General features: G+C 45.2%; 1 protein-coding gene across 3 annotated transcripts in view; it reads right to left on the reverse strand.

Annotated features, from left to right (window-relative positions):
- Window positions 1–22429, reverse strand: part of FES (FES proto-oncogene, tyrosine kinase) — a 186668-nt gene that overhangs the window by 94000 nt on the left and 70239 nt on the right. The gene's annotated exons all lie outside the window — the stretch shown is intronic.

The raw sequence follows: 22429 nt of genomic DNA on the forward strand, positions 1-22429 counted from the left end.
TGTCTTTGTGTGATGTGTGTATGATGTCTGTGTGTGATGTGTGTATGATGTCTGTGTGTGATGTGTGTATGATGTCTGTGTGTGATGTATGATGTGGGGTGGGCAGCGGTCTGTGTGTGATGTGTGTGTGTGTATATGTATAGTGTGAGTGTATGTGTGATGTGTGTATAATGTCTGTGTGATGTGTGTATAATGTCTGTGTGATGTCTGTGTGATGTGTGTATGTAATATATGATGTGGGGGGGCAGTGGCGGGTGTATGTATGATGTGTGCATATGTATGGTGTGAGTGTATATGTGTATGATGTATCTGTCACGTGTGTTTGTAATGTATGATGTGGGGGGGGGGGGGGCACTGCCGCCAGTTGTACCATCTCATTTTATTTATTTTTTGTGGTTTCTGGCCACCCGCACTGAACTGCACCCCCAGAATCCCGCCCCCTTCATACTCACCCGCCAACCAAGAGCCCCACGGATGCATGCAAACACACCCGAACCAAAGCTACAACTCCCAGCATGTTGCACCATAACCTAAACTGTAGAACTATAAAGTGTAACATGCTGGGAGTTGTAGTTTTGGTTCAGGTCAGCTGCAGAGCCATAGGCTGCATCAGGGCATGCTGGGTGTTGTAGTTACTAATTGTAATTCCCAGTATTCCCTGACACAGACTATGGCTCTGCAGCTGACATGGACCAAAACTACAACTCCCAGCATGTTACACAATAACCTTAACTGTACTATACAGTGCAACATGCTGCAACACCCAAACAACCATAGACTGTATCAGGGCATGCTGAGAGTTGTAGTTATCTACTAACTAAATGCAACTTCCAGCATTTTCTGACACATAATTAGAGTAAATAAAATGCAGCACATGAACTGGAGAAGCAGAACACCCCCCAGTAACACATAAGTCCCTATGAAGACTGAAAAATAGTGTTGAAAATATTTTAAAAGTGTGTATATATGTGAATAAGCCCCTTTCCTAATAAAAGTTTCCAATTTTCTTTTAATAAAAATAATGTACAAAAATAAACATGTGGTATCGCTACATGTGGAAATGTCCAGACTATTAAAATATAATGTTAGTTAAACGTACGATGAACGGTGTAAATGTAAAAGAATAGTCCAGAATTGCTCATTTTTGGTGACTTCATATTAGAAATTTTTTATGGTGATCGAAAAGTTACCTCTAGACTTATCTGGGCTTGGCTCAGGCGTAAAAGGATCTACAGCTCTCCCGCCGCTAATAGCCTGGCATGCTGCGATCGCTGTGGCCGCTATTAAACCATTAGCTCACCGCTGTCTAAGTTGACAACAGTGTCTAAAGGATCTTATATCCATCCCTGGTGGTCTAGTGGGGGGGGGGGGGGGGGAATCGTACTATTTTGGTCGAAATGATTTTATCTACCAGGGCAAGTGGATTTTCTTGAGGGACAAGTAGATTGTATTCCGCTTTAGTCCCTTGGACAAGTAGTTTGTTTTTAAATTTCCACACCCCTGGAGTGTAAAAGCGAAAATTGGCCCGGACAAGTGGACCGTCATGAGGGACAAGTAGATTTTGCTCTGTTTTAGTCCCGTGGACAAGTAGTTTTTTTATTAAATTTCCACACCCATGATCATGGAGACAGATATTTTTCTGGACTTACTGACAGTAAACCCTTTAAGGAACATTTAAGTTGGCCCCTGCACGCCCAAAATGGCTTCTCACAAAAAATAAATATTCTGCATACCTCACTCTTAGGTTGTTGGACTGTTAGTTGGTCCAACAGGACTACCCTTATCCATATGCTCCATCAGATATAGAGGGACATCCAAAACCTGATAAGCAGCCCCTCTTAGCCAATAGTTGTCATGGTCAAAAATCTGATTATTTATTACAGTCATCATTATTGCAGTGTTTCACTGGGATCCCTGCAGGGCCTGTGTTTGGGTGTTGTCTGTCAACTGCCTTATTTCAAACGTGCCTGTGATATTTGTCATGTTTTATACCAATTGGCACTGTTTTTATGTTTTATACTGCTGTAACTGTGTTGTGTCAGGCAAGGCAGAGAGCACTAAGGGTTAACATAGACACACATGTACACACACACACACACACACACACACAAATATCTAGTAACCTTTCAGAGGAAGGTGCTTGATCTGGTCCAACCTCTCTGCCGAGAGGAAGACAAAGTTCAGTTTAATGTATAGCGAGGAGGAGAGGGGAATGCAGTGGCAGGCTGTCTCCATACAGTGCCAGAGCTTGTGAATAAAGAGTAGTCCAGAAAAGCCTGGGACAAGGTCAGCTCTTGCTAAGAAGTCAGACCAGGACACTGTCTCAACCTAGAATAAGAAACCACAGCACAAAGTCCGATGTGAAGATTATTAGTAATTTATATTAGTAGACTGACACCAACAGGAGGATTAGAAACAATTATGAGGACATAAAGTACTTCATGTAATCTGATCAAATATAGTCCACTTTTCAGTTCCCCTGGGCCTTATTGACTGCAGATCTAAAAATATCTGTGTGAGTAACATGTATAGAGAGATTGGCTTCTGTCTTTAACTAGTGCAAGGAGTCCCTGTGAAAGCCCACTTTGACCATAGTGACCCAAACCATGACCAATGTAAGGAGTACAAACCTCAGCATTCCAACAAGCCTCCTTCCTTTTTATCATCTCTGGGCTTCCACATTAATAATAGTGGAAATGTTAGGAGCGTATTAACAGTGTCCCATTTATCTGAAAAGGGCTTGCAGAAATCTATCCACATTTTGCAGAAACAACATAAAGTGCCGCATGTAATCTGATCAAACATAGTCAACTTTTCAGCTTGTTCAATGCAGATCTTAAAATCGGCATGAATAACATGTGTGGAGAGCTTGGCATCTGTCTCAACTTAGTCCTAAGATATGAGTAAGAAATTAGAGCGAGAAGAATTCCAGTCTTTAAAGGGTAGCTCCCACCATCCTATTTTTTTTTCTGTCCCTGACTATTGCCAATCTATCCCTGCTTTTAATTTTTCTTTTTACTATATTAAAAATAACTTTATGTCTGCCTGGTAGTGTGCTCACTACCAGGCAGACTTCCCCAGCAGGTACCACGTCACTGATGCCTGCTGGGGACAACACTTCTGCCCTGAGTTAATCTACACAGGGTGCCTCCAGCTGTTTCACCACTACAACTCCCAGCTTGCCCTGACATCTATAGGCTGTCAGGGCATGCTGGGAGTTGTAGTAGTGAAACAGCTGGAGGCACCCTGTGTAGATAAACTATAAGTTAGTGCCATGCAGCGCTAACCCTCCGTCAAAGCCCCCCCCCCATACACCGTTCCCTCCATCACAACTGCCCGCACGCCCACATACCCCGTTCCCTCCATCACAAACCCCCCGCCCGCATACCCCGTTCCCTCTTACTTACAGATACTGCAGAATCCGGCAGTGGGCGTGCAGGGGCAGCGGCGGCGACGACACGTGCGGGAGGAGTGGCCTCCCAGCCAGTGGCCGGGGAGCCAATGCGCTCGCTCCCGCCTGTCTGATTGACAGGCAAGGAGCGAGAGCAGCTTAAATGAAAAAGGACTGATTGCCAGGCCAAAATCAGTCCTTTTTCAGGTGTGACGTCACGCTAGGCTGCAGCCGGCCACTAGGAGGGAGACCCCTAGTGGCCTGTTTTCAAATGTAAATTACACCATGTTAATAAAAAATAAAAAATAATGAAACTATATTAGAGATATGTTGTAGTAAGTTTTCCCACTTCGGAGTTCTACTGTAATCCAGTTGCAGCCTGTCTCAGGGAGAAAACTAAGGAAGAAATGACAGGAGCTTGAGTAAAACAGGACCAGCTCCTGGGATTCTAGAAGGACACCTATTTTGTCTAACCCAGTTCGAACCACAGCTGAACCTGGTCCTTTTTGTTGTATAAGAACTTTTCCTGGATAACCCCTTTAACACGTGGTAGATTTGTTGCAAACATTTCTGTGACTGTCCCATTCATCTGAGTAGGGCTTGCAGAAATCTAGCCACATATTGCAGAAACAACCCAATTTAGATGTATGGAACAGATTTTCAGTTAAAGGGGTACTCCGGTGAAAACCTTTTTTCTTTTAAATCCACTGGTGGCAGAAAGTTAAACATATTTGTAAATTACTTCTATTAAAAAATCTTAATCCTTCCAGTACTTATTAGCTGCAGAATGCTACAGAGGAAATTCCTTTCTTTTTGGAACACTGATGACATCACGAGCACGGTGCTCTCTGCTGACATCTCTGTCCATTTTAGCAAAGATGCATAGCAGATGTATGCTAAGGGCAGCATGGTGGCTCAGTGGTTAGCACTGCTGCCTTGCAGTGATGGGGACTTGGGTTCAAATCCCACTAAGGAAAACAATAAATAAAGTGTTATTATTGTTATTATAATAACGTGAGCAGAGAGAACTGTGCTCGTGATGTCATCAGAGAGCATTCCAAAAGGAAAAGAATTTCCTCTGTAGTATTCAGCAGCTAATAAGTACAGGAAGGATTAAGATTTTTTAATAGAAGTAATTTACAAATATGTTTAACTTTCTGCCACCAGTTGATTAAAAAGAAAAAAGGTTTTCACCGGAGTACCCCTTTAACAGATTTCTGGAACAAACTTGTTGAGTATGAACAAATCCTAAAGGGATTTTTTTTTTTTTTTTTCCCATTTTAGACATTCATAGAGTATCATGTGGACATGCCAGAAATGTCTACAGCCCCACCCATTTATCATCTATATCACCATTAAAATAACTAAAAAAGATATTCTGATGTATATTTTAATGAACTATATAGTGAAGTTTATTCTATTTCCCAACCATAAACTCCAAAGCATGGTAGACTTGTCTGGATGGCACCCTCACTGCTCACCTGTGCCTTTATTGGTGATGCATGATCTTGTATGCGACTGTCTTTTTCATTCAATTTGACAATTTTGCTGTGACGTGACTTGGCAGCATTTAGTCTTGTTGCTATATCTCTATACCTGTTTATATATTGTGACAATCCGTCTTGGGGGATTAGCTCTGGGATCGTCCTGGACTACGCCACAGGATGAGTTTCTTCTCAATAAACCAGCAAACAAACGCTTATAATGCAAATCTGGCACCTTGCCAGTTTTATTAGACAGGTTGCAGGGAAAGAAATAAACAAAAAAACAGGAACAAAACAAAATCCTAGACCGTCTGGTCACTGACTAAACAGATCAGCTTGTCCTGACTAAAAACTGCTGAGCTTCCCTCAGCCGGTTAAACATATGTCCCCTGCAACCTTCTACTCACAATTCATCTCACTCTCTTTGAGCCCCTCATAGCTCGGGCTGTGTACTCCTCAGCAGGCTCTGTCTCTTCCCTACAGCCCACATGCTGTCTCCTAGGAAGAGCCCAGATTAGACTGAGTCTCCATCTCATATACACCTCCCTTTCCTCCTGCCTCATTACTTAAGAAGCAGGTGAGAGCTTCTGCAGGGTGAGCCAAGGAAATACACCCTTTCCTTGCCACACTACCACATATCCCCCCCCTTTGCTCAGACCACCGGGAAGGAGCACACGTATTTGAAAGGCAGAAATCATCTGCCTTTCCTTTCTCTTGGACAACTTTTGTCCCACAGTCTCTGAAGTCCTTGACTTTTTTCTTCCGGACTTTTACCAGCCACCAATTGCAAGTCTCTCTGTCACACCTCTCCAGTACCAGGTTCTTCACCCTGGTGTGGGCAGGGTTCTTGAAATTAAGGAGTGAGAGGACCGATGCTTTTAACCTTTGTCTTCTTCTGGCTTGCCGGACCTCTGCCTCTGCTTCAGAGAATCTTTCGGCCTCAGTGGCTTCACCAACCACTGTCTTGTTCTCTGTACCGTCAGAGGACCTCTGACACGGGTCCATCTCAGTTTAAACTTTAGAGGACTTCCCACCTGGTTTCACCTCAGTCTTGACTTCAGTGGATTTCTCACATGGTTTCACCTCCTCCCTTCCAGCTTTCTCTTCAGGGGCACCAGCTTCCTCAGGTTTGGCTTCAGAGTCTTTGGCTCTTTCAGATTCTTGTGTAGAATCAGCTTCTACTGCAGCTTCTTCAGGCTTACTCTTCTCTTCACCTGTAGCTTCAGTTGTGCCATTCTCTTTACTCACAGCTTTTGAGGTTGACTCTGGTTTAGCTTCTGCTTCAGAGGATTTCTCTGCCTCAGCATTACCTTCAGAATTTTTGGTCTGCTCAGGTTCAGAGGATTTCCCACCTCTCTTCTCCTTAGTCTCCACTTCAGAGGATTTCCCACCAGGTTTCAGCTCAGTCCTAGCTTCAGGGGACTTCTTACAGGACTTCACCTCAATCTTAGCTTTAGAGGACTTTTTGGCATTCAGAGAAAGCATAACTGTATCCTGTAACTTCGGCCCCAGAAGCCTTTCTTGAGCCAATTCCGCCATATCTTGGTCTCTGCTCTCTTTTAGGACTTCCTTGTCCTCTTCCTTTTTCTCACATTTTCGCAGCTTACACTGGAGCTTAGCGGACTTCATCCTCTCACTGTCAAGTAACTCTGTCAAGCCCCTGACAGTATCTTCCGAAGACAGCAATTGTTTCCTCAATTGTTCATTGTCCGCCAGCACAGCCACCTGCTCATAGAGTTGCGCTCCCAGCAAAACCAAGGCAGCTATGTGGGACCTTCTGCATGTATCGTTCTGCGCTTCCAGGCTCTCTTTTAAGATCTTCATGTAATCTTCCAGCTTTATATATTTCAGCTGCTCACTCTTGAGCTTTGTGGAGATCATCTTCTCACTGTCCAGCAACTGTTTCTTGGACTTCACTAACTCATTGATAGATTTTCCACTCTCACCAATCTGTTCAGATAAATCTGAGATCTCCTGTTGCAAGTTCTTGTTTTCATGTTTCAGAGTCTCAACTTGTTCCAGGGCCTCCTCATACTGCTCACGGAGCAAGTCATTGTCATGACAAGCAGATTGAAGAGCATGTGCAAGGGCATTCTTCGCCTTGACTTCCTCCTCAAGTTGTCTCTTAGCTTTAGAGACACTCTCCAGATTGCTGGCAAGATCATCAACTTCCATCTCCATTTCATTCTTCTCTTTTTCTATTTTTTTCATGGCTACCAGGCTAGCCTTGTGATCACTCTGCAGAGTCTGATATGCACCATGTAGAAGACTCACTTCTTCTTCCTGGAATGACATCCACTTGGCCAGACTCTGCACTTCACTCTCCTTGCTGGTCACAAGACCCTGGGAGCGGGACAGTTCATCTTGCAGAGCCACAAACTCACTTCTGTGGTGCTCCATGACTTTTTCCAGCTGAAGCCTCGCTTCTTGCTCTTTCTTAAAGTCAGCAAGCCATTTGTCCCTCTCCTCTGTCAAGCGATGTACCTCTTTTTCTTTCTCCATCAACTTCACAGAAACCATCTGCAGGGATTCTTCCAGATTCTGGATCTGCTCCAGTTTTTTCCCAAGGCCAGCTCGTCTTTTCCGAGACCTTTTACTGACAGCGGTCTCCTCACTCTCGCTGTTAGACCTTGAGACATCCTCTGGTCCTCTGTCAGACACTCGACCCAGCTCTTCTCCATCTCTAGATGAAGTCTCCCCCTTTCTCGGGGTTGCGGCAACTTGTGCCTCATTATAATCATCCACAACAGGTGCCACTGACACCTGGCACTCTTCCTCTCCCACCACGTTGGCAACTCTGGAGACTCGCGCTAAACACTCCCGTCGGACCAGCAATCCCTTGGCGGTAAGTTTGTTGCCCCTAGCAACAACTTCAATGGCTTTTGGCACCAGCGAGTCAGGGAGATTCCTGATCAGTTCCTCTGAACTGTCTCTCGGCTTCTTGGCAGACTTTTGTCTTGTCATAGTCTCCTTCACTTAGGACTCTGTCTGTGACCGTAAGTGCATCCCCCAGCTCCACTGGTACTCCCTTCCGGAGTTTTTGGTTTTTCCGCAGCCATCTCCGTAGCTTCTATTCCAGTCACCACTTGACTCGTGGACTGTTCTTCAGCTCCCCTAGTGGTCTGACACCCTCCCACCTGAGATATACCTAGGGTCTGCTGACACTCCCCGTCTTCAGCCTCTGCGGAGTTACTGTCCCCTGCTATGTGGTGAAAACCAAGTGTTGTGAGCCTATCAGGTGTTCCTGCTCTAGTCACCTGACTATCTTCCCACAACTGCTGAACAAACGGAAAATCCTTCCCCAGCACTACTTCATACTCTAAGGTAGGCTCTATTGCAACCTTGTGACTTATGGTACCATAGGGAGTAGAAATACACACATTAACTGTTTAATAACCCCAAATACCGGCTTGTATAGACACTATAGCGGGGTCTGGCTTTCTGCAGCTGGTCTTTACCAGACTTATTACACATTTTGGATCTAACAAAACCATCATCTGCATGGGTTCACAATATACAGCACCATTCACACAGTCCAGTAGAGACCCCCCAGTCCTCACTACTTCCGGAACCTTTGTGTGCAAACTCTCAGGTGCACTCTCAGCATCCCACAGCTGCCAGAAATACGGAAAGTCTCTGCCCAATACAATTTCCACTGTAAGTTCCGCACATATCTCCATCATATGGCTTACTGTCCCAAAACATGTATCAAAGGTAATTTGAACAGTCTTACCGGGCTACGGGCGGGACTTCACAAATGGAATTATTTCTGGCATAATCCGAGATACAGTCTGGCAACAATCTAAGTCCACCCACAGTGGGATTCCGCCCACCGACAACTCACGGGACCTCGGCTTCGTCTTGGCGACCACAGCTTGTGGCCCACGTCGGTTGCTCCCAGCAACGGCCTTTCGAGGTTGTCCCATTTTCTCGATCCGTTGCCCCTAGCAATGCTCCTCCACAGACACCAAACTGTGCTTGAACTCCTCTGCTGGGCTCCTCCGACTTGCAATCTTGCAGGGGGTTGCTCCTAGCAACAGCTCCTCTCCAACTCGCTTGTTTGTTGACCTTGGCAACGGGTTGCCCTTAGCAATGGCGTGCCCGCATCCTCCACCAAAATGTGATGATCCGTCTTGAGGGATTAGCTCTGGGATCGTCCTGGACTACGCCACAGGATGCGTTTCTTCTCAATAAACCAGCAAACAAACGCTTATAATGCAAATCTGGCACCTTGCCAGTTTTATTAGACAGGTTGCAGGGAAAGAAAAAACAAAAAAACAGGAACAAAACAAAATCCTAGACCGTCGGGTCACTGACTAAACAGATCAGCTTGTCCTGACTAACAACCGCTGAGCTTCCCTCAGCCGGTTAAACATATGTCCCCTGCGACCTTCTACTCACAATTCATCTCACTCTCTTTGAGCCCCTCATAGCTCGGGCTGTGTACTCCTCAGCAGGCTCTGTCTCTTCCCTACAGCCCACATGCTGTCTCCTAGGAAGAGCCCAGATTAGACTGAGTCTCCATCTCATATACACCTCCCTTTCCTCCTGCCTCATTACTTAAGAAGCAGGTGAGAGCTTCTGCAGGGTGAGCCAAGGAAATACACCCTTTCCTTGCCACACTACCACAATATAAACCCTCTTGTTGCCCCTAAGGAGGCCACATAAACCAGTGGACCGAAACGAGTAGGGAGAGTGTACTAGTGGTGTGTGAGATACTGAGTTTATTGTTATTTATTTATTGACAATAGTATCCTACTATCTTTTAACAGTTGGTGTAGGGTATTATCTTTATTGACGTCCGATAATTGCAGTCTTTTTATTTGGACTGTCCATCATTACACAACACATATATGACTGTGGTGCTTATTGCTTCTTAAGAGTACTATTAAAAGTTAAGTTTTAATGCACTTCCCCCACAGTATCTTCTCTACATATTCTGCTGGGAGATTGTCGGAGACCAGGTCTATGGACACCTAGAAACATATCGACGACCCTTTATATAAGCAGGATAACTAAATGTCCCCAATGGATTTTTGAGTAATGCTTTACTCTCTTAGTCCCTGTACTAGGCATAACACAACATCTGCTCAGTGTTTCTCTTATTTTCTAAACAATAAATTTCACATGTTAATTTGTGTAGGACTTTTTTTTTTTTTTTTACTTAGCTCAAACCTACCTCTATCATCTTGTATTTGTATGCATCATATACCCTATTGTTGTATGCATCATACTTTATTTGTTCTTGCTTTGCTGTACTTGTTTTCTTTATCTTATCTTTATCTTCTTATATGTGGTTCATTTGTTTCCTTTTTACTATTCTTATGAAACAAAAAAAAACTAAATGTAACATCTAAAACAAGCAGAACTAAAAAAAAAAAAAAAACAGAAAGCTAACTAGGAAGTAGTTTATATAAAAAAGTATAGGAATACTTACAAAATATCACCAATTGTATTTAACCCCTTAAAGGAGTAGTCCAGTGGTGAACAACTTATCCCCTATCTTAAGGATAGGGGATAAGTTGCAGATCGCGGGGGGTTCGACTGCTGGGGCCCCCTGCGATCTACTGTACGGAGCCCCGACAGCCCACGGGAAGGGGGCGTGTCGACCTCCGCACGAAGCGGCGGCCGACACGCCCCCTCAATACAGCTCTATGGCAGAGCCGAAGCGCTGCCTTCGGCAATCTCCGGCTCTGCCATTGAGATGTATTGAGGGTGCGTGTTGGCCGCCGCTTCGTGCGGGGGTCGACACCCGCTATCTGGCCGGAGAGCCGGGGCCCTGTACAGAGAGATCGCAGGGGGCCTCAGCAGTCGGACCCCCCGCGATCTCAAACTTATCCCCTACTTAGGATAGGGGATAAGTTTTTCACCACTGGACTACCCCTTTAAGGATTCAGCCCATTTTCCCCTTAAAGACTCAGCCCTTTTTTGCAATTCTGTCACTTGCATTAAAGGGGTACTCCTCTGGAAAACATTTTTTACCCTATCACCCATGGCAGCACCCCTGGAGAGGACCTCCCACCGTGGGACAGGAAACCTGGATAAATTTGGACCTCCTCCTCTCCACCCTCAGGTCAGGTTTCCTGTCCTACGAATGGGAGGCCTGGGTTTTACTGACCTCCTTCCTTTTTCCGTCTGAGCTGCGGGACCTCCGTAGCTTCATGTTGTGAGGGGTTTCCCGGCCGGCTTAAGTCCCCACGGGGGCCGCCGGCAAGTCTGCTGTAGGGTCGGGCAGAGGCCGGAGACCAGATTAGGTGGTGTCCTCCTTTGGGGGGGGATACTGTGGAGCCGGCGGGTCGGGTGACCAGCTCTCCTGTCCCAGCGTGTCTTCCGGGTGCGCGCGCACATGTGGGTTGCGGCGCACAGTGATGACGTCCGGCCCAGCATACAGCGAGGGGACGCATCACTTCCGGGAGACGCCGAGAGCGCGCGTGGATTTAAAAAGGGGCACGGGTCTGGGACTCGGCGTCTGCAGCTTCTCCCAGCGTCCGGAGATCCCGCCAACCGCAGCAGCCAGCCCCTGCACCTGTGCAGTGTATCAATACTGCAGCGATTCAGGCTCCAGCCGAAGACCTTCATCCAGCATGCATCCTGGGAAAGAAGGTGGACGCGCTAAATCCAAGAGCTCCAGCCCGGTATAGCAGCTTTCTTGGGTGAGACCTTTCCATACCTTCTCTTTTCCTTTTTGTAATTGGGGTTTATTATGTGCTTTGTTGTAGGTAGATAAAAGCGCCTCTGGGACCCCTAGGAAAGTGTCATGTAAAACACTTAATAGGGAATGTGCGCAGCGTAAAAAGCTGCTAGATTCCTCTCATAAAAGGGCCATCTGTCCATCCTGTATAGATGCATTGGTTGCGCAAGAATCATCTTCATTAGCCCTAACCATCAGGAAAATGATTAAAGATGAGCTCAAAAGTTCACTACAGGACTTGGGTCTCTCAAAGCAAAAGGATACACCTGCTCTTCCAGCTCCCTTATCCCAATCCCCCCTTCATGAGTCCACTATAGGTGAAGAAGGGGAGGTTTTATCTTCTGAGGAAGAAATTGAGGAGACCGATACTACATCCTGGATTACCCGTGAGGATACGGAGCAACTAATTAAGGCTATCCGTATTACCTCTAATATAGAGGAAAATAAGGAGCCTTTGTTGGCTGAAGATGCGCTCTATGAGGGTCTAGGTCCTGAGGATGGGCGCACCTTCAGCCTCCATAGCAAAGTAAAAAGCCTGATTGACAAAGAGTTAAGTCAGTCAGATAAAAATTCCTACCTGACTAAGCAGCTCAAGAGAAAATACCCGTTTCAGGAGGATGTTACTAAAAATTGGGATAGAGCTCCCCTTATTGATGCACCAGTGGCGAAAATTTCTAAAAAGATAACCTTGCCCTTTGAAGATCTTGGCACCCTCTCCGATCCTATGGATAGGAAGGATGATTTATTTAACAAAAAAACATGGGAAGTAGCAGCAGGTTCTCTTAGAGCATCAGTAGCCTCGGTGTGTGTATCCAGGTCCCTTAGGGTATGGTTAGCACAACTCAAATCCCATATAGAAGACAAAACCCCTAGGCAGGAAATTTTTGATTCCTTTCCTGTGATTTCCAAGGCTGCTGATTTTCTGGCAGATTCCTCTGTGGATCTTGTTAAAACATCTGCTAGATCCGCAGCCTTGTCAAATTCAGCCACGAGAGCTATCTGGCTCAGATCTTGGAAAGGGGATATAACTTCTAAGTCTAAGGCTGGGTCCACACTACGTTTTGTCCCATACGGGAGCGCATACGGCAGGAGGGAGCTAAAACCTCGCGCTCCCGTATGTGACCGTATGCGCTCCCGTATGCCATTCACTTCAATGAGCCGTCCGGAGTGAAACGTTCGGTCCGGTCGGCTCATTTTTGCGCCGTATGCGCTTTTACAACCGGACCTAAAACCGTGGTTGACCACAGTTTTAGGTCCGGTTGTAAAAGCGCATACGGCGCAAAAATGAGCCGACCGGACCGAACGTTTCACTCCGGTCGGCTCATTGAAGTGAATGGCATACGGGAGCGCATACGGTGACATACGGGAGCGCGAGCTTTTAGCTCCCTCCTGCCGTATGCGCTCCCGTATGTGACAAAACGTAGTGTGGACCCAGCCTAAGCTGTGTGCTATTCCCTGTGCAGGTGATCTTCTCTTTGGGCCTCCTCTAGACGATATTTTAGTGAAGGCCTCTGACAAAAAGAAATTCCCTGTTTCTCCCAGACAGTCTGAACCTTCCTTTAGAGGTAGGGGCAGAGGTAGGCGGTCCTTTCAGGAGGGCCAAAGTATAAAATTTAGAGTGTCAGGGAGAGGTACAGTTTTTCTCTTTAACCCCAACAAAGATTCCCGTCCCAAAGAATCTAAACAATGACACCTTTACGTCTGTCCGAATTTGTGGAGGCTTGGAGAACTATTTCTTCAAGCCCTTGGATCCTGAATTCCCTTTCTTCGGGTCTTCGCCTAGAATTCAAATTCCTTCCCCCGGACAGATATTTTCCTACTGGAGTAATGACAGACCTGATCAAACAATCAGCTGTGTGTCTAGAGATCAAGTCCCTTTTACAAAAGATGGTTCTTGTCCCAGTGCCCCAATTAGAACAGAAGCAGGGTTTTTATTCCCCTCTATTTTTAGTAAAGAAACCCTCAGGTGCATTCAGGGTAATAATCAACCTAAAAGCCCTGAACAAATTCCTAACTTACAAAAAATTCCACATGGAATCGATCAAGTCGACCAGCAGCCTTCTGTTCTCAAATTGTGTCATGGCATCCATCGACTTAGAAGACGCCTATTACCACATCCCAATACATCCCTCTCACCAAAAGTTCATCAGGGTGGCAGTGTTCATAGAAGGGATGTGGGTCCACCTTCAATATGCAGCCCTACCATTCGGGATATCGCAGGCACCCAGAGTATTTATGAAAATGGAGGAAACGGCGGCCTTTATCAGGACAAAGGACATTCTTATAGTCCCATATCTGGACGACTTCCTCATTGCGGCGAGTTCAGAAAGTCTGCTTTCTCAACAGCTACAGTCTATAATTTCCATCCTCAAGTTCCTAGGCTGGAACCTGAACCTGAAAAAATTTTGCCTTGTTCCCTCCAGGACCTGTCAATTTTTGGGTATATCCCTAGACTCAACTTCCCAAACATCTACCCTACAATTGGGAAAACAACTAGTCCTCCAAGAGAAGGTACTAAATCTTTTTCTCTCCCACACTCCTTCTTTCAGAGAAGCCATGTCGATATTAGGTCTTATGACAGCCGCCATTCCAGCAGTGTTGTGGGCCCAGTTCAAGTCAAGAGAACTACAGTTAAACATCCTATCCAATTGGAACGGGGAAAGTTTATCCCTGAATCAAAGGGTTCATCTGTCTTCCAAAGCAAGACTCTCCCACAGGTGGTGGCTAGACCTACAGACCCTTTCCAAAGGAGTTCCCTGATTTCCCTCCTCGCTAGTGAGGATTACAACAGATGCCAGCCCCTGGGGCTCGGGAGCTCATGTGGGTCGCAGTCTTCTCCAGGGAGAGTGGGATCCACATCTGGCTTCTTCCTCCTCAAATTACAAGGAGCTCTCAGCAGTCTTTCAGGCACTCCTCTGCCTGCCACATCAAGTGATGGGAAAGGATGTCCTAATCTATACAGACAATACAACTACTGTAGCATATCTCAACAAATAGGGGGGAACAAGATCCAAACAACTGATGGACTTAACATCTCAGATCTTCCTATAGGCAGAAACGAGAATTTTATTAATACGAGCAGTACATCTAAAGGGCAAAGAGAATACCGTAGTGGACTTTCTCCGCAGAAACAAAGTGAACAAGTCAGAGTGGTCCCTAAACCCAGAGGTTTTCAGCATGATACATCACAGGTTTGAAGCTGTCTCAGTAGACCTGTTCGCCTCAAAACTAAACAAAAAACTCCCCAAGTTTTACTCTCTGAACCCTCTGGATCATCCATCTGCGGTGGACGCTTTCTCTGCGGTGGACACAGGGAATAGGATACGCTTTTCCTCCCGTTCGCCTAATACCAGCAGTCCTAAGAAAGATCCAACAGGACCAAGCTCAAGTACTGCTCATCACTCCCTTCTGGCCCAGAAGGCCCTGGTTCACCCTTCTGAGGACTTTGTCTGTGTGCCAACCTTGGTTTCTCCCAGACAGGAAAGATCTCCTCTCGCAGGGTCCAATTCTGCATCCTCCATCACCACATCTACATCTCACGGCATGGATGCTGAAAGGCTGATCCTTAGAAAAAGAGGCTTCACGGATGGGGTAATTGATACCTTACTGGCAAGCAGAAAGGAAGTTACTTAAAAAATCTACCTCAGGTCTTAGAGAGCGTTCCTTAAATTTGCAGGTGATGGAGTAGACCCACTAGGGGAACCAGATATCCCGGTCATTCTTAGTTTCTTACAGAAGGGTCTAGAGTTAGGCCTCAGTCCTAATACTCTTAAAGTTCAAATTTCTGCCCTCAGCTCCTTCCTAAACTGTAAGCTAGCTGACCAACCTCTCATTAAAAGGTTTTTGACAGGTGCCTCCATGCTCCATCCTGCTACTAGGTCCTTAGTCCCTCCATGGGATCTCACTTTAGTTTTAGATGCCCTCATGTCTCCTCCATTTGAGCCTTTAGAGTCTGTCTCTATTAAGATCTTGACAATTAAACTTACTTTCCTTCTAGCAGTTACCACAGCTAGAAGGGTGGGGGAATTACATGTCCTCTCAGCCTTTTCTCCTTACACCAAGATCCTTGAAGATAGGGTTGTAATGAGGACTCTACCACATTTTTTGCCTAAGGTGGTATCTGATTTTCACCAAAATCAGGAAATTTTTCTCCCCTCCTTCTGTGATAATCCTGTTAATGATCAAGAAAAATGTCTTCACAATTTTAATGTAAGGAGATGCTTAATCACATATATTGATTCTACAAAAAGTTTTCGTTTATCAGAAAATCTTCTTTTACAGCTTTCTGGCCCTAATAAGGGAAAAGCTGCCTCTAGATCCACTATCAGTAGGTGGATTAAACTTGCCATTAGCATGGCTTATGAAGCAAAAGGCCAGGATCCTCCTTCCTTATTTAAAGCCCACTCCACCAGAGCGGTTGCAGCATCCTGCCAGAAAAAGCTGATGCTTCCATAGACCAAATTTGCAAGGCAGCCACCTGGTCATCTAGCCATACCTTCCTAAAGCACTATAGGTTGCCCCTGGAACCAGTAGCCGATCTAAGTTTCGGTCGCAAGGTTCTTCAGGCTGCTGTCCCCCCCCCCCCCCCCTAGTTATTTCTATTCTAGTCTCCAGGGGTGCTGTCATGGGTGATAGGGTAAAGATGGATTACTTACCGGTAATCTGTTTTTCGAGAACCCATGACAGCACCCCTTGGTTATTCTTTCCCCCTTTTTCGTTTAGTACATTCTTTGTATTTTGTTTTTTTTGTGCATGTTGCTCTACCTCTTGCTCCGTAGGAGTACTTTATAATGGAACTGAGGGTGGAGAGGAGGAGGTCCAAATTTATCCAGGTTTCCTGTCCCACGGTGGGAGGTCCTCTCCAGGGGTGCTGTCATGGGTTCTCGAAAAACAGATTACCGGTAAGTAATCCATCTTTTTATATCAATTGGTCGCAGAAAGTTAAACAGATTTTTAATTAGTTCTATTTAAAACTCTTAATCCTTACAGTGCTTATCAGCTGCTATATACCCCCCGGGAAGTTCTTTTCTTTTTGAGTTTCCTTTCTGTCTGACCACAGTGCTCTCTGCTGACACCTCTGTCCAATTTAGGAACTGTACAGAGAAGGATAGGTTTGCTATGGGGATTTGCTCCTACTCTGGACAGTTCCTAAAATGGACAGATGTGTCAGCAGAGAGCACTGTGGTCAGACAGAAAGGAAATTCAAAAATAAAAGAAAATTTCTATGGAGCATACAGAAGCTAGAAATACTAGAAGGATTAAGATTTTTTAATAGAAGCAATTTACAAATTTGTTTAACTTTCTGGCACCAGTTGATAAAAAAAATGTTTTCCAGCAGAGTACCACTTTAAAAGTGTGCTGGGGAGAGAGAGAATGGAAAATGAATGGTTGGATGGGGTTAAAAAAGGGATCTGCTAGCAGAGTGGGGTTATAGAGACTCTACTAACATAGAGAGGGAATGAACCCCAGGGGTTAAAAAGACTGGGGTTAAGAAAACTTTGTAGGCGAGAGAGAATAAGAAGGATGGGTGATTAGATGGGGTTAACAAGACTCGGCGTGTGGGTTAACATAAATACCTGGTGGTATCATATGTCGGGAAAAAATAAAGGTATATCCGCACTCACCACCGGGTTCGGCATCAAACGTTCCTACGTGGAGACAGCCACGGGTTCAGAGAGACGGCATCGCTTTTTGCGCTTAGAGGCATAAATACCTGGTGGGGATCCTGTCTGTGTGGCGGTGCCGGCGTGGTCTGGCTGTGCGCGCCAGGAGTGCGTGCATAAAGCATTGACTCCTGACACGTCACTTCCGGCCGCTGTGCTGTCAGCGGCGCACTGGTTAGTGTGTATTGAATGGAGCTCCTGTACATTGTACAGCGAGGGCTGGCGAATGTAAAAGTGGAAGTGGTGCAATGGTATAAGGGCGGTCAGGAGGATGAAATAAAAGATGCTGTTACGCCGAGCGCTCCGGGTCCCTGCTCCTCCCCGGAGTGCTTGCGGCGTTCCTCTCTCTGCAGCGCCCCGGTCAGACCCGCTGACCGGGAGCGCTGCACTCACATTGCCGGCGGGGATGCGATTCGCATAGCAGGACGCGCTCGCTCGCGAATCGCATCCCAAGTCACTTACCTGTCCCGGCCCCCGGCTGTCATGTCCTGGCGTGCGCGGCTCCGCTCCTTAGGGCGCGCGCGCGCCAGCTCTTTAAGATTTAAAGGGCCAGTGCACCAATGATTGGTGCCTGGCCCAATTAGCCTAATTAGCTTCCACCTGCTCCCTGGCTATATTACCTCACTTCCCCTGCACTTCCTTGCCGGATCTTGTTGCCTTGTGCCAGTGAAAGCGTTTAGTGTTGTCCAAAGCCTGTGTTTCCAGATCTTCTGCTATTCATATTGACTACGAACCTTGCCGCCTGCCCCGACCTTCTGCTACGTCTGACCTTGTCTCTGCCGAGTCCTTTTGTCCCACGTCTTCTCAGCAGTCAGCGAGGTTGAGCCGTTGCCAGTGGATACGACCTGGTTGCTACCGCCGCAGCAAGACCATCCCGCTTTGCGACGGGCTCTGGTGAATACCAGTAGCATCTTAGAACCGGTCCACCGGCACGGTCCACGCCAATCCCTCGCTGACACAGAGGATCCACAACCAGCAAGCCGAATCGTGACAGATGCAGGGGACAAATGATAAATGGGAATGTATGGCTGGAGTTAGGATATGGGGGGATGGTGAGATATATGGATTATAGATATATGGTATAGTGCAGTAAATGTACTGGATTCTAGAAGGGAAATAGTGGTGGTAGGACTGTAAGGTGAAAGTGAGGGATTATATGTATATCTGTATAGGAGGAAATATACCTGTGGGGTATGATGTGTAGTATGGTATCATATGCGGTATGTATTGAGGGGTGGTATACAGGGTTTTTGTGAAGTATTTGTTGGTGCAAGGTGAAAAGGGCTATGAGGAAAATGGGAAAAAAATAAGAAAAAAAAATATTAAAAAAATGAAAAAAAGTTAAAATAAAAATTAATAGAAATAAAATAAAAAATAAAAAAAATATTTTATATGAAAATATATTTATGTGAAATCTATTTTTTTTTAAATCTATTTATCTATTCTACAAAAAAAAACTTGTTTTACACTCAATCATTACTTGATTTTATATATATTTTATACACCTATCGGGTTGTGACCATTAATATGTATATATGCATATACATGCCCATTTATGTGTGTTTTGTAGTACTGCCAAATTGGACCTATGGATGTAAAGTGTTCTGCGGGCGCAGTAGAGGGCTCAGAAAGGAAGGAGTGACAATAGGATTTTGGATAGTGAATTTTGCTGAAATGATTTTTGGGGGGCATGTCGCATTTAGGAAGCTCTATGGTGCCAGAAAAGCAAAAAAAAAAACACATGGCATACTATTTTGGAAACTACACCCCTCAAGGAATGTAACAGGGGGTCCAGTGGGCCTTAACACTAAACATTTTTTTTTTCCACTAAAATGCTGGTTTTCTCCAAAATTTTACAAGGGTTAATAGGAGAAAATGCCCCCCAAAATTTGTAAACCCATTTCTTCTGAGTATAGAAATACCCAATGTGTGGACGTCAAGTGCTCTGCTGGTGCACTACAATGCTCAGAAGAGAAGGGGTCACATTTGACTTTTGGAAAGAAAATTTTGCTAATTTTGCTGAAATGGTTTTGGGAGGGCATGTCGCATTTAGGAAGCCCCTATGGTGCCAGAAGAAAAACTCACATGGCATACTATTTTGCAAATTAACCCCTCAAGGAATGTAACAAGGGGTACAGTGAGCCTTAACACTCCACAGGTGTTTGACAACTTTTAGTTAAAGTCAGATGTGTAAATGCAAAAATATATATTCTTCACTAAAATGCAGTTTTTTCCCCAAATTTTACAAGGGGTAATAGGAGAAAATGCCCCCCAAATTTGTAACACCATTTCTTCTGAGTAAGGAAATACCTCATATGTGCATGTAAAGTTCTCTGCGTGCAAGCTACAATGCTCAGAAGAGAAGGAGCGCCATTGAGCTTTTGGAGACAGAATTTGTTTGGAATGGAAGTCGGGGCCATGTGCGTTTGCAAAGCCCCCGTGGTGCCAGAACAGTGGACCCCCCCGACATGATCCCATTTTGGAAACTACTCCCCTCATAGAATGTAATAAGGGGTGCAGTGAGCATTTACACCCCACTGGCATTAGACAGATCTTTGGAAAAGTGAGCTGTGCAAATGAAAAATAAAATTTTTCATTTTCACAGACCACTGTTCCAAAAATCTGTCAGACACCTGTGGGGCGTAAATACTCAGTATGCCCCTTATTACTTGAGGGATTTAGTTTCCAAAATGGGGTCACATGTGGGGGGATCCATTGTTCTGGCACCATGGGGGCTTTGTAAACACACATGGCCTTCAATTCCGGAAAAATATTCTCTCCAAAAGCCCAATGGCGCTCCTTCTCTTCTGAGCAATGTAGTGAACCCACAGAGCACTTCACAGAGCTTTTTTCCTATTTTCCCTTGTGAAAATAAAAAGTTTAGGGTAACACCAGCATTTTAGTGAAAAAAACAAACCTGTGGGGTGTTAATGCTCAATTTACCCCTTGTTATGTTCTGCGTGGGGTGTAGTTTCCAAAATGGGGTCACACGTTGGTATTTCTTTTCTGGCATTTATGCCAGAACCGCTGTATAATCAGCCACCCCTGTGCAAATCACAAATTTAGGCCTCAAATGTACTGACAGAGTCACTGGTAGAGAAGGATCTGGGTGTACTTGTAGATCACAGACTACAAAATAGCATGCAATGTCAGGCTGCTGCTTCCAAAGCCGGCAGGATATTGTCATGTATAAAAAGAGGCATGGACTCGAGGGGCAGGGACATAATACTCCCCCTTTATAAAGCATTGGTACGGCCTCACCTGGAATATGCTGTTCAGTTTTGGTCGCCTGTTCATAAAAGGGACACTGCGGAGTTGGAAAGGGTGCAGAGAAAACTAAACTAATATGGGGCATGGAACATCTTAGCTATGAGGAGCAATTAAAGGAGTTACAATTGTTTAGTCTTGAGAAGAGACGTTTAAGGGGGGATATGATAAACGTATATAAGTATATAAATGGCCCATACAAAAAATATGGAGAAAAACTGTTCCAGGTTAAACCCCCCCAAAGGACGAGGGGGCAATCCCTCCGTCTGGAGAAGAAAAGGTTTAGTCTAAAGGGGCGGCACGCCTTCTTTACCGTGAGGACTGTGAATTTATGGAACGGTCTACCTCAGGAACTGGTCACAGCAGGAACAATTAACAGCTTTAAAACAGGGTTAGATACATTCCTGGAACAAAATAACATTAATGCTTATGCAGAATTATAAAACTACATCCCTTTCCCTTATCCCCTTAAATCCTTCCCTTCAAGCCCCTGGTTGGACTTGATGGACGTATGTCTTTTTTCAACCATACTAACTATGTAACTATGTAACTATATGTAACTATGTACATGGCACGCTCTCACTCCTGAGCCATGTTGTGCGCCTGTAGAGCATTTTAAGGCAATAAAAACATATACGTTTTTCCTTTTACCTCTTGTGAAAATGAAAATGATGGGGCTGGTTTAGACCCCAACTTTTCCTTTTCATACAGGGTAAAAGGAGAAAAAGAAGCCCCCCAAAATTTGTAACGCAATTGCTCCTGAGCATGGAAATACCCAATATGTGGCCCTAAACTGTTTCCTTGAAATACAACAGGGCTCTGAAGTGAGAGAGCGCCATGCGCATTTGAGGCCTAAATTAGGGATTTGCATTTGGGTGGACCAGTATGCAAGCATTAGGCCCTATTCACATGGCAGAATTTCCTCAAGCGGAATTCCTCTTCAAATGAATGCTTAATTACATTTTTCATTTTCACGGACCACTGTTCCAAAAATCTGTCAGACACTTGTGTGGTGTAAATGCTCACTTGTTACATTCCGTGAGGGGTGCAGTTTCCGAAATGGGGTCACATGTGGGTATTTATTTTTTTGCGTTTATGTCAGAACCGCTGTTAACAGCAGCCACCCCTGTGCAAATCACCAGTTTAGGCCATAAATGTACATGGTGCGCTCTCACTCCTGAGCCATGTTGTGCGCCCGCAGACCATTTTACGCCCACAAATGAGGTATTTCCGTACTTGGGAGAAATTGTGTTACAAATTTTGGGGGTCTTTTTTTTCCTTTTACCTCTTATGAAAATGAAAAGTATGGGGGCAACACCAGCATGTTAGTGTAAAAAAAAAAAATTATGTTATGCTAACATGCTGGTGTAGACCCCAACTTTACCTTTTCATATGGGGTAAATGGAGAAAAAGCGACCATGATACCCCATGTGTGGCCCTAAACTTGAAATACGACAGGGCTCCGAAGTGAGAGAGCGCCATATGCATTTGAGGCCTAAATTAGGGATTTTCATAGGGGTGTACCCGGATGCAAGCATTACACTTGCCTCCTCCACCAAAAATACTGTACGGCAGTTTTCCCCAAACAGGGTGCCTCCAGCTGTTGCAAAATTCTTAACATGCCTGTACAGTCAATGGCTGTCCGGCAATACTGGGAGTTGTTATTTTGCAACAGCTGGAGGCTCAGTTTTGGAAAAACTGACGTACAAGATGATTTGAATTTTTATTGGGGGGGGCGACAGTGTAAGGGTTTAGTGTATATGTAGTGTTTTACTCTTTATTTACGGTTAATGTAGTGTAGTGTTTTTAGGGTACATTTACACGGGCGGTGGTTTACAGTGAGTTTCCAGCTGTAGCGGAAAATTTGCCACATCTCAAACTTGAGGTAGGAAACTTGCTGTAAACCCCCACCCATGTGAATGTACCCTGTACC

This window comes from Hyla sarda, chromosome 4 (assembly GCF_029499605.1).
Source record: "Hyla sarda isolate aHylSar1 chromosome 4, aHylSar1.hap1, whole genome shotgun sequence".
In the NCBI taxonomy this organism is placed as follows: domain Eukaryota; kingdom Metazoa; phylum Chordata; class Amphibia; order Anura; family Hylidae; genus Hyla; species Hyla sarda.